Source organism: Urocitellus parryii, chromosome 4 (genome assembly GCF_045843805.1).
Source record: "Urocitellus parryii isolate mUroPar1 chromosome 4, mUroPar1.hap1, whole genome shotgun sequence".
NCBI lineage: Eukaryota > Metazoa > Chordata > Mammalia > Rodentia > Sciuridae > Urocitellus > Urocitellus parryii.
This window is the reverse complement of record NC_135534.1, coordinates 182697983-182707105: the sequence shown is the minus strand read 5'-3', so window position 1 is coordinate 182707105 and position 9123 is coordinate 182697983.

Genomic DNA, 9123 nt, shown 5'->3' with positions numbered 1-9123 from the left:
GAAGACGGGATTTGTTTCTAGTTATTTAGATTGTCTTCAGTTTCTATTGATAATGGCTTGTAATTTTTATAGTTAGTTTTACAATAACTTTTACATATTAATTGTACAGGATAGGGGCTTTATTGTGGTATATTCACACATTCATAAACAATTTGATTTATTTCACTGAGTTTCATTTGTGTGTGTGTGTTATATCCATTCTAAATCTTTTATGATTTTTTATGATTTTAATCAGAATTTTTTCTTATATTTTTCACTTCAAGTAAATAGAAGAAATATGAATTTTTGTGTTTTGGTCTTATGTTACATAACCTTGCATAACTAGCTTATGAATTTATGTTTTAGTTTAATATATAATCTAGTATCTTCTATGAATTACATAAAGACAATTTGACTAATTTCATTACCATTTGTAGCCCTTTCATCTTTTTCTTGCCTAACTGTACTATCTAGAAATGCCAATAAAATGTTGACTAGAAATAGTGAGACTAAACTTTTTTGATGAGTTTTCTATGCTTAGAGAAAAGTATTCAGTAATTCACCATTAAATGTAATGTTTTCAGTGTGATTGTGAGTGTGGACTATATGTGTGTGTGTGTTCCATTACTTAAAGGGAGGAAGCTCTCGTTATTCCTATTATTACCTTTTCTGTATTAATTAAGATGGTCATGGTGTTTTATTCTTTTTTTGTTGTTTTTATTGGTGGGAAATGCATTCATTGACTTCCAAATTAAGACACACTAATTATATTCCTAAGATAAATTCTACTGGGTAATGTCATATAATTCTTTTTATATGATGATTAATTATTTACTAGTATCATTGAGGAGTCTTATACCTATTTTTCTAAGTGATATTAGTCTATAGTTTCTTAGTTTTCTTGTGATAATTTAGATTTTTAAAATCAAATTATTATAGTTATAATAGAATTGAGTTTCAAGGTTCCTTCCTCTTCTATATATTGCATGAATTTATGAAGAATTGATATTAATTCTTTAAGCATAGAGTAGAATTCAGCATTTGCATAATTAGAGCCCAGGAGTTTATTAGTGGGATTTTTTTTTTGCTATTTAATTCAATCACTATTTCTTATAACGATTTTTCAGATTTTTATTCTTCTTGAGTCAGTGTCAATAGTTCATGTCTTTCTATAATTTTTTTTTCTATTTCATCTAAGATATCTAACTTGCAGTAGAGTTTTCATCATTCTGAACTGGGAATAGGAATGGAGGGAAGGAAGGAGTGGTCACGATCAAATGTCACAGATTCTCACTATTCTTACCGAGATTTGGTAGATTTTTTTCTTATGTAATGTTTTTCCCTTTGCTGTATACCTTTAGGACATTATTCAGGGATTTTAAATGGTTGTAGGTTTTTCTGCATAACTTTTCATGTTGCACTGAGGATTGGGACTCCACAAACCCTCACACTGTCCTTCTGGAAGTGAAACTCCCATTGTATATTTTTGGCATACTTCATATCAGCCTCCAAGTTGCATCTTAAACATGTGATCTTTTAGAATAAGTTTGTTTTAAACTGCTATTTTTGTTTGTACTTCATTTGTCAGTGTTTGTTTAATCCTGTCCCTGGATGTAGTTTTCAAGTTCATTTACATTACTAACCATAAACTGACAGAAATCTCTGAAATTATTAGAATTTCTCAACAAGATATTCTGGGATTATATTGCTTTTCCTACACCAAGAATTATCACCCTTTATTCATCGAAGAATCCTTGGTTTTACCTTCATTTTAACACCATAACAAAATAACATAGGTTGGTGGCTTAAACAACATAATTTTTTTTTTCTTACAGTTCTGGAAATCTAAGATTAAGATTCTGATTGATGGATTAGGACCCCCTTCCTGATTTACAGGACAATCCTGTTGCTGTTTTTACATGGCTTTGTGTTGGTTCGTGTGCATGGAGGAGAGACAGTGTAAATGAGTTCTAAGTCCTCTTCTTGTAAGAACAAATATGACTGAATTGAGCCTCCATCATTATAACCTGCTTTACCTCCTTAGTTGTTCCATTTCCAAATATTGCCACCCTGAGGGTTAGGGCTTCAATATATGAATTTTGGAGGGATTTAAGCATTCAGTTATAACAGAAAGTATAGAAGTTTTAGCTAGAAATTCTGTGCTCCACATTAATATTTTTTTCCATAAAGTAATTACTTCAGAGAAGCATCTTTACTCATGATTTATCTCAGACTTCATTATAACCTGCTCCAGATTTTCTAATGACATATTCAGATCTTGATAGTTTCCCACCTATGTTCAGATATTTAGAAACAAAACATTCAAATGCTAACTACTGGGTATTTCCTAAGAAGCCTCATTTTTATGTGATGATGTATCTGTTCATTTCTTTCTGTCAATAGATCAAATTTTCAACATGCTTTTGCATCAGAAAAACAATGTTCTCACTCACCTCTAAACCTGAACCTGAATTTTTCTTTTCTATGTACTAATGCACTACCACTAACTCTTGAATCACTCGACAGTTTATGAGTGTATCATAAAGAAAGATCTGAAATTTGCCTTTCCATTCTGCCAAATTCCTGACCTCAAAAACTGAACTTCAAAAACTAGCCCACCATCCTTTCAGATTATGTGGGTCCTACATGGGTAGCTTTATGGAAAACATGCTAGAAGGTCAGTAAGCACATTTCCTATTGCTGAAATAAAAATTAAGATACATTTGTTTTATATTGAAATTAGTTATTTCTTTACAATTTAGCTCTGTTTTTTTCCCAATTCCTTCTTCACAAAATCGGCTTTCATTTGAAGACTTTTTTTTATCCCTTCCTGTCCTTTACACTTATTCAAGAATAAATTCTCTCTACCAAAATTTTCCAGTGGCATTTTGAATTACATATGACTGAAAAGGGAATTATTATGTAATATTATCACCTGTTGCTATAACAATTATAGTAGAGCAAATGAGAATCTCAGTTTTCCACCCAAACTCAGAATAAAATTAAACAAAGTACAAAAAAACCCTATTTTTTAAAAAATAGTAGATATTTAACTAATATTTTGTGCTAATACTTATAGATTTTTTTCCAATTCTTCCAGGTGTGCTTTGAGTTTTGAATTGCCACTTCCTCACTGCCACTATTACCTAATTTACTCTTTGTACCATTTTTAATATTGGCGATTCTGCAGGAAAATAACTCAGACCTGCAGGAAATATTCAAGGAATATACCTTTAGAGTTTCCACAAAAATTGTATGAAATCCTCTATCAATTAAACCAAATCATTCTTGTTTTGTTAATCATGCTGCCATTGATGTTTAAAGATTTTTTTAAAGAAAATTGCAAAGTGATCTTTGTAACTATTAGGATTAAGATTATGCTTTAAGATTCTGGGGAAGCATAAAATGCAGGAAAATGTTATGGATACATGTAAGTGGAAAAGAAGTAGGTATTTTTAGTTGGCTAAGATAGGAGTTTCAAATAAGTTGATTGGCAAAATGTTTGGATCTTATGTTTTCATAGCAAGCTGTGGTATAGAAGTCAGTTCTTGCATTATTTACATTTGGTTAAATTTTTACACCATAAATTCAAAAATTGTGTTCACAGTCCACAGCCTCCAAAATCCAAAAGTGATCAAGCTGCTTCAACATCAGCTTTTGAGGACACTGGGGTTCCACTGCGCTTCCCCAACCACTGCCATCACTTGATATCATTAGATCCAAGCCTGTGCAAATTAACAAATTCTATGTCTCAGGCCAGCTTTAAAAAGAAAATTCTCTCTGACATACTAGTGTAACTTAATAAACAAAAACAATGGATTTCAGAATTTTGGCTATTTCATTGCTCAAAGAATGTTGACTTGGATTACTTTGAATCTGAGGCAGAGGAGATTCAAGATTCTAGGACAAAAATCTCCTTATTCATTTCTAAGTCCTCAGTATGGAGCCTTAGGAGTTCAGACTCAGCTTTTTAGGCTAACTTTCTTTCAGGCAACTTGTCACTCTTCTCTACATCTTTGTTCTTATTAGGGACACTTTAGTTCACCATAACAGGCCTCCATGACCTCAATCAGAGGGCAGATTCTGAAACTTTTGATCCTTACTTATCCAAAGTTATGTGTTTGTGAAAAGTAGTACAGCTGTTACTCTTCCAGCCCCCAGTCCCTGAAACTCACTTTATACTCTTAGGTAATGTCCTTAATGAAGTCATCAAAAGTTCTTCCACACGTTTCTCAGTAGGTCAATGGATGCTGACTCACCCAACATTTGCATAATTAAGAGGGATCATTCAAGTGAATATTTGCAAAACATATATAATCTTCTTCAAGGTGATTTCTATCTTTCCCAAAAGACAAAAGCTCCTGGCAACCTATAGCAGCAGTTTCATTATCATTATCATCTGTTCTGTCCAAGGTCCTCAGTTATGGATTGCAGAGTCCTAGGAGAGAAGGAAAAATAGAGTGAATTAATTCAACACATATTTTTTAAACTATAAATATGTGCCAGGTACTGGTGATTAAAAAAAAGATTATGTCAAATCCCAATTTTAGAAACAACACTCTTGAGAGAGTAGGGAGAATAAGTAGAAGATAGAGAAATAAGATAGAAGACCTTTATAGTTATCCAAATGTCTTAATTCATTTTCTGCTGCTAAAATACAATAGTTGAGAATGGATTAATTATAATGAACAGAAATTTATTGATTCGCTCACAGTTTTAGAGGCTGGTAAATCCAACACCAAGGTTGGGCAAATCTGATTCCAAGATGGTGACTTGAACTCTCTGTCCTGGAGAGGAGTATCCTTCATTTACTTGGCAGAAGGAAGAAGAGTAAAGAGGAAAAGGGGGGAGGGGGCTCAACTTCCCCTTTTTTAAAGGCATTAATTGCACTCAAGAGGGCTCCCCCTCAGTGGCCCTATTACTTCTCTAAATCCCATGTCTTAAACACCACCACAGAGACAACCAAATTTTAATAGGAGTTTGGGGAGAACCAATGTTCAAACCATAGCACCAAATGAGAGATCACATTTCCTTAGCCTGGATTAAGGAAAGGACAGAGTATGAAAACATAGTTTGGAACAGTTTGGGAAAATGGAATCAACATGATCATGAATTGATGTGATTGTAGTGAGAAGGAGATATTTAACCCTCATAACTGGACTAGTCGATTTTTCATCACTGTTATCAACATATCTGACAATAACAACTTAAAGGAGGAAATGGTTTCTGAGGTTTGAGTCTGTGATGAGCTGGTTTCATTTCTTGGGTCTTACGGTGAACAGAACATCATGATGGAAGGAAATGGTAGAGGAAAGCTCGTCAGCTCATAGCAGCCAGGAAGCAGAGAGAGCCAGAGAAGAGATAAACCCTTCCAGGGTACATTCCCCAGTGACCTGCTTCCTCCAACAAGTTCCCACTTCCTAGTAGTCCCTTGAGCCATTCATTAATTAATCCACTGCTGAGGTAGGATCTCTCAGGATTCAATCACTTCCCCAAATCTCTTCTCTGAACATTGCTGCACTGGTGACCAAATCACCACAGGAGTCTTCATCCCAAATCCAAAATAGCCATATCCATGAAGTAACCTTAAAACAGGTAAATGATGATGTAGCCATCTTGGATAAAGAACATAGGAGGAAGAATGTATTTGGAAATAGAAGATGTAAATTGTTTTGAGTAAGCTGATGGTATGCTTATACCAAGAAGTTTGTAATGCACACTCTGATTTCAGTTGTACAGAATTAAGCATCTTCCATAGAGCATTTCAAGCCACAAGACTGAAGGGCATTTCAAGCCATGAGAATGAAAGGCATTTTGAAGACAAAGGTTATAGAGAAGATACAAGAGCCAACTATAGACCTCTGGGATAACACCACCTTCACAGAGCAGATAGAAGAGGGGCACAGGGGATATTTACAAATGAGTTTAATGGGAAATGTAGTCATCAAACTGAAGATAGTATACATTATTTTTAAAAAGCAGTGGAGAACTATTTATATGTCAAGCAAGAAAAGGAATATAAGAGGCAAATATGTTTGAAAATCAGGAGCCATGGGTGGCTATGGAAAGAACAGTTGCATTAGTTTGAGGATAACAATAGTAAGAATTTGATGACTTAATTAAATAGCAGCAGTTTCTCTTTTCCTGTTCTTTGAATCTGAAGCTTTCAAATGTTGCTTTCACTTAAGAAGTGAAATAACTATACAGAGAAAATATATTCAAAATAAAAATGTTTTAACTTATATGAATTTTCCAAGTATAAGGAGTACACTAAAGTGCTAAAAGGAATGGTGCTGAGCATTTTGAAAGTGCATTAGGGATCTCAATTTTGCTGTCATAGCCATAATAAACCTCAACTTACGAAACTTTGCCAGAAAAAGTACTCGATGTTTTTAAAATCATAGTCACAGACAATCACCTCTGATTTCTTTTCTTTAGCTACAATTTGAGTGAAATATTCCTCAAAGAACATTTTCTGTTATTCATGGCACTTGAAAAGGAATTTATTTTTCTGTGATAATTGTATGAACTGATCAAGTTTTTTTTTCTATAAGCAAAATATTTGAAGTTGGTATACATAGTCTCACGCCACTAAGGTAATTGGTCCTCCTTTATCTGTGGTCTTACTTTCCACAGTTTATTTACCCATAGTCAGCTATGGTCTGAAAACAGAAATTAATTTTTCAGAAATAAGTAGTTCAAAAAGTTTAAATTGTGACTGTTGTGAGTAGGGTGTTGAAATCTCCCACCCTCCTGCTCAGTCCTGCCTAGGACACAATCTATCTTTTCATCCAGGTACATGCTACCTGCCTGTGACTTAGTTGGGTTATTAGATTGACTGTGTGTATCACAATGCTTGTGTTCAAGCCACCCTTCCTTTAATTAATGATAGACCCAAAATGCAAGAGTAGTGATGAAAAGGAAGCACCCTTTGGTATTATATGGCAATGCTATAAGGAAATAGGGAAAAAAATAAATGAACATATATATTTGAGTACTAACTACAGTTTTCAAGAATTCCTCTTGGGTCTTAGAATTTTCCCTCCCCAACATAAGGGAAGATGACTGTAATTTTAGACGGATGGTAGAATTCCTTTATACTAATACTATTGATTAGCTTAGGCCTAAGGATTTACTTAAAATGTAAACAATATAACAATTTTCCTTTACAATGAAGAATAGTGGTTGCCAAATACATACATATGTTCAATGTTGTGTAATCTTTGCTATCTGAGGAGACTCATTATCCTGTATCCAAAAGGAAGTGAAACCTAAATGTTTACCTGAGTTTCAGAAAAGAGGTTATAGTGGAGACTTTAAAAAGGAGGACAAGACTCAAATTTAATAATCCATGAAAGAGATGAATACTATTAGTAAATACAAATGATATCGGAGAGGTTTGGGGGAGGATAGTTAAATAAAGACACTCAAGTGCTCACTCTGGCAGCACGTATACTAAAATAAAGATATTCAGGTGGATGGGTAGAAAATGGAATTCTATGTTTGTGTTCCTGAGCAGAGATCAAGGCTCCAGCTGTAGTTTCTGTGGTTTTTGATTATACAGTTTTCTTTTAATTCTGGAGTTGTATATATGCATTATTTGCTGGGAGATATTCCTCTCTTCTTGCATCACAATGTCTTTCTAATCTTTTGTCTTTTCCAAAGAGGCCTAACTACATCTTCAGCCATAATAAATGTGATATTACTAAAGTAAATTAAATTTGACCAGCAGTTGCCTCAATAAATAGCAACTGTAGCTTAACTATTTGTAAACAAACTGCAGCCTAGCTTGACAGCAAATTCTTGTAATAAGTAACAGTTTCGGCCACTCCTGGGAGCCCAGCTTTCCACCATTCTCAGGCACAAACACAAAACTGTAACTAATCAAGCTATTTCTTTATGGCACTTCCTCTTATGTCTATAAATACTGTCCTCCCACATTGCCTGGTAAAAAACCCTCACTGATTCAGTCTGGTGTCTAATTGATGAATTGTTTATTTGTTCATGTAAACTCTACTAAATTTGATTTTTCTAAATATTTTCATTAAATAACCTATATTCCCATAGCAACACTAATTTTACATTTTAACCTATACTTTATTTTAATTATGTCTTTTTTTAGTTCTAACCCGAAAACTTTTTTGAAATACTATCTTAATTTTCATTCTTTCCCTAGTATAGCAAGTTAGTGTTAAAGAAATAAAAATTTTCAATAAAATAAATAAATAAATTGAGCTTTACTATTATTTGGTATGAAGCATCAGATACATCAATTATCTTTGCATTGGGAGAGGAAAGAAATTACATTATCTAAAATAACTTTCTGTTTTGCAATAATATAAAAAAGAAACAATGAAGTTAAAATAGATATTGTGTCTTAGGGAATAATTGAAATTTAATATTTAAATCTTTGGTTTATGATAATTGTTCATAAATTTTGTAACTATTTGGAAATTTGTTGAGTATTGGGAAATTTTGGTCTGAACCTGGATAGGAAATCAAAACTGTAGAAAAATAAATTATCAGAGAATCAACATTAGATTATAAACTAGTAACATTCTTTTTTAAGCCAAAATTTTAGCCTTTTTAAAAAGTTGTTTTCAGATGATATTGTAACTTGACATTTAAATTGTACATACTTTTGTTGTGCTATGTGATATTTCAGTACTTGTATAAAATATTTTACATGTATAAATTTTGTAATGTTCAAATCAGGGTAAGCATATCTTATCTCCTCAAAATATATCACTTTGTTGTGATGAAATATTCAATGTCTTTTATTCTAACCTTTTTAAAATAAAAAATAATTATACAATAAGTAGTTATCTACTGTATAATAAAATAGCACATTCATGTCTCCTAACTATCACTTAGCTCCTGTTGACAACCTAGCTGACATTATCATATCACTGATTTCTCCCCATCATAATCAAATGCTTTGGTGGAATGTTAACACTCCTAACTTTCAAAAGCTAGCTTTTTAAATACTCATTTTTAATCATATATAATAAATGGTGTTTATGGATTGTATTAGATGTTTGTGATGAAATTAGGTAAGGAGAGAAAACTAACACAGTCCTCAAGGACTATCATTTCATTCTTGGATTTTGTTATCCAAAATCTTTTATTCAAATTACATGAGAT